This window comes from Harpia harpyja, chromosome 3, assembly GCF_026419915.1.
Source record: "Harpia harpyja isolate bHarHar1 chromosome 3, bHarHar1 primary haplotype, whole genome shotgun sequence".
NCBI lineage: Eukaryota > Metazoa > Chordata > Aves > Accipitriformes > Accipitridae > Harpia > Harpia harpyja.
In genome coordinates this window covers 49,659,967-49,664,686 of record NC_068942.1, presented here as the reverse complement: position 1 = coordinate 49,664,686, position 4,720 = coordinate 49,659,967, and positions in this window count along the sequence as shown.

Genomic DNA, 4,720 nt, shown 5'->3' with positions numbered 1-4,720 from the left:
TAATAATGAAGGTGGTGTGAACTGGTTTACAACATAACAGGAATTCTTTCCAACCTACTAGCAAAATCATAACTGGCCTTGTGTAAAAGAGTGATCGGTTTGTATATGTATTTCATTGTTTACTTTAAAAGGATGGGCAAAAATACACAAGAAAGGTGAGAAAATGGACAAGAGGAAGATGAATGTGAGGAATTATTATTTCAACTAACTCTCCTGCTGTGCTAGCTATTCTGGAGCTGTTACAAAATCTGCTGCCTTTATCAGATATGGAAAAAAACCCCAACAAACTAAGAACACTTCTAGAACTTAGGTGCTCTTTGGAAGAAGTGTGTTTGGCGGTACTGGTGCTCATTTTGGGAATATCTAGAACAGTGGCTTCCAAGTGGGGTGTGTGGACGCCAGGGGGTGCGCAAGACAATCCATTGGGGTGCAGGAGGAAAATATTCTTTGTACCATTAGTAAATAAAATTTAAAAATATTTTTTAAAAAGTGTTTATTTCATCTTTATCTCATTTTCTTTTTAATTTCTATTTTTGTGTAGGTTTTATAATATACAGAATGTGTTAGTTCAGTGGTACCCATACATAATTTATACATTAATAAATATACATATATTAGGGGTGCATGTTCAAAAATTTTTTACTGATAGGGGTGCACAATCAAAAAAGTTTGGAGACCACCAGTCTAGGACACTTACTGCTGAAGGTCCGTACCCACGAGGAAATAATAAACAATAGGATGCAGTCCAAAATCTGATCAAGGGTGGCTGAACAATAAACTTAATAACATAAGGTTTAACAGACTGAGATCCAAACACAAAACACAACAGCCCCTTAAGACATACTCAGCACAAGGAATTCTACAAGTTATGTCAGGCGTAAGAGCAACTTCATAAATATAAAAGGAAATTCAACAAAATAAGTTAGATAAAGGGGAAGGTAAAAAACATAAAGAAGGAAAATAAAATCAATTCATGAAATCCTAAATAAAAAAAAGATCAAAACCTCACAGGAAAATAAAGAGGATGCAGATTATGATGAATTAAACAAAAAGCAACAAAAATAGGAAAAAACAGAGGAAAGAGGTAAGGAGAATAAAGATGGACAATTAGATTAGGATTGGAAGACAAGAGAGAAGGATGGAGTCTATTCTGGCAAACATTCACATCTCTCTTGCTTGCTGGACTCAAAAACTCATTGCACTCCAAAAGGATTTGAGCAATCACCTACTAATTTCTAATTTGAGAGAGATGGGGAGGGAAGAGCAAATTAAAGAGGTGCTCATAGAGATCACTCAGCATTCTAACTCCCAGCGTGTCTCTCACAAATCCTTCTGGGACTCAGCATCACAGCCACAGCCTTGACACAACAGATCCTCTGTGGTACCAATCAGATATGTAATAGAAGTAAAATGAAGAGCAAAACGTCTAATGCTCCAGTACTCCCAGAACGTAGCTGCTAGGCTTAAGCAGCAACTTAAAGATGTTTGCACATTTCAGGCTTCATTTTACCAGCTCGTACAATTGCTGTTGGAAGTCACACAGCAACATTTATGATTGAAAAGGTAATCTAATTTTAACATTGATTTCAGGAGGCTTATTTCTATGCAGAAGAAAAAGTTACCACAGACAGATATTTCAAAAGTGGTGTCCAACAAAAACCTGGTTTTTCAAAAGTTTGTTTGAATTCTGTTTGATTACTGTGGAGCTATAAAAGAGAGAGAAAAGAGAAAATATCCAAGTCATTCTGTTTATGCTGAATAAGTCAAACAAAAAATATTCTTTTGTTCCAGCACTTAGAAGGCTCCCTACAGGGAGTCCATCACATGAACCACATACTAGTTTTAGGGTTTCAGTTTGGGTGCATTTGTTTGTCTCATTTTCCATATCTAGAACACATACTGTGGGGTCAATCTAAAGCTCATACTTCCACCTTTTGTATTCACACGCACAGTAGATGAATGTTTAATACCTAAGTTTAGCTGTCTGCTCTGCCCTCGCAGAATTCACAGCTCCCATGTTCAGTGTTAATACACAGGGGAAGTTAAATGTTTCGGAGAACAGAATCCCCCCCCCCTCAGTGAATCACCTTGGTCAGCATTGTGTTTTCTCTGATCCTATCCTCTACAATTATCCTTCTCATATGTATCATCACCTAATTCAGCATAAGATGATGCTTGATGGTTGAGGACAAGGGTCTTTCTGAAATACCATTTGTCTCCAAAACTTAGACAGTCTTTCTTACCAGTCTAGATTCACACCCTGAAACCACTTTCTAAAGGCTTGAGCCCTTGCTATTCTCATTCAAAGGAACAAAAAATAATTAAATTATGGCCAACTTTATTTTAAAATGGCTTTTTAATTGCAGTAGCTTATTGGTAAATAGCATATGTAATACTCTTGTGCTCCTGCTGTGGTAGAAATACATATCCTTACCTCCCAGAACCAAGTTACAGGCAGTTCTAGGCAGGAGCTATTACAAAAAACACTTGCTATAGATTAAAACATATAGATAAAAGACTGTTTCATCTAACCATAACCCCCTCTGGATCAATTAAACCTCTTTAAACTGCCTTCTAGACTTGCTAATTTCTAAAACATTTCTGGAAACACACAGGAAATTGTAGTTACTGTCACTCTGTCAGCTGGTCACTTGAAGATATGCAATGTCTTTTGAAGCAAGAAAAGAAACTTTAGAAAACCAATCTTATTTTTCATATAAATATGCACTATAATAAAAATATAAGATGACAGAACCAGCAAACACAGGCTGTAAAAAGCAAAATAAAAAATATTTTTTCTAGACACCTACTAAAATTCTTAGAAATCCAAAGTATTACAAGTAAATGGTTGGACAATGCTTAGTGTTTTATAAAAATATAAAATACTTCAAACAAGGACAAAGGAGGAGACATTTCAATCAGGGTGTTTACAGAAATTGTTTATTAATTTAATATACTTGAAAACAGTGCAGTGAACCCACATGAGCAAAGTTGTTCCATTGAAAAACTGCTCTTCACAGGAAATTAACACAAACTGAGATGATAACGCACAAGATTTCTAATGTCTATTGCAAAGGAACTAAACAGGCACTGAAATGTATATATTAAAAAATACACACTGTAAAGACATCAGATCAGAATTTTACTTTTCTTATTACTGAGCAATGTACACTGTAGATTAAAATATTCACAGAAATAAATTTCCAGTTCAGTATCCTCTCTTCAGCAAGTGTCTTAATCAGAACCAGTAGGTGCATTCCACCTCTTAGGCAGTATTTTCAACTATTTAATTAGATTTTGACACTGAGCTCAAAACCTGAGAGATGTGCACATAGCTACCTTCTCCAAGTACATGGTATCATTACTTATTTTCAAAACAATAGCTACAACTTTTATCGTATATTTTAGAAGACAAACCTCTGCATTGTAAGGTTTCTTAGACATGCTGAAGAGAAAAGTACACAGTTAAAAACTAAGAAAAGTTTGTTTAGATCTGAAAAAAAATAAGATTAACAGAGTAAACTATGAAATCCAACAGCATACAGTTGACTGCTTGACTGATGCAGGGCTGTCTCCATTGCTTAACACAGGCGCTTGCCATCACACACATTCTGAGCACGCTGCCTCCCCAAACGCGCCCTTCAGCAACACTTTGCTTAATTCATCTAGTCCTATTAAAGTAGCGAGAGGAGAAAAGAATCCATAGAGGGCACACAAGGCTATGCCTATGGGCCAGCCAGGAAACACCAGCACAACGAGCCAAAATAATCCCCATACTAAGCAGTTGCGGTCTGCCATCTGAAACCCAGTGACACGGAAAAGAAGGGTTAACTTTGACTGCAAGTGTATACAGAGATATATAGATAGAACTCTCTCTTGTTGGAAATTTTTATTTTGGGGGAAAAAAAAGATATTTTCAGCCAAGAAAAATCTGTTTCATATATTTAACAAAAGTCTAATGTAGCAAATCCCAAGCCACACATGCCTCCTGGGAAACTTCCTAAGGAAGAAAGGGAAATACCAGATTCACTTTAATGAGTTTTCTAGACTAGAATGACTTGGATGAAAATTTTTAACATAGCTCTACAGAGATAAGTTGCAATGTTCCTTCAACACATGAGAAAATATGGTTATAGGTGAATACAATTAATGTTTGGAATATAATATGTTTGGAATATAATACATTAAGAAAATCCCGAGGTCCAGACTATGGCTAGCCCATAAAGCTGCAGAACTTTTCAGGTTGTCAACAGGCAACCAAAGGAGGACACTCCCCATTGCTTATTCTCCAGCTTAGTGAGAAACAGGTTGCATACAACTAGTACCAGGTTAATTGAGTTTACTTATCTGCTGGTCCTTTTCATTATCACCTACTCCCTGTGCTGAACTTTGAGACTATATGCTTTATTTAACAGATCCATCAAGCCTATTACCACCACGACTATTAACAGTTATCTCCCCAATGACCGAGATGTGTTGTGAGCTGTCAGAGCATTTTATTTCTGCCTTGTTTATTCTTTCAGCAGTCTGGAAAGTTGCAGGTATATTTATATGTATGAAAATGCTACACAATCCGAAACACAACCTGGCATTTTCTGGTAGTCTTGTGAGATGTCCAGCAGCTAAACAAACAAAGAAAAATCAAACAATGGAAAAATAATGTATCATACCTAAAACACTGAAACATTTCTCAGTGTTTAATTTTTAATAATTCATAACT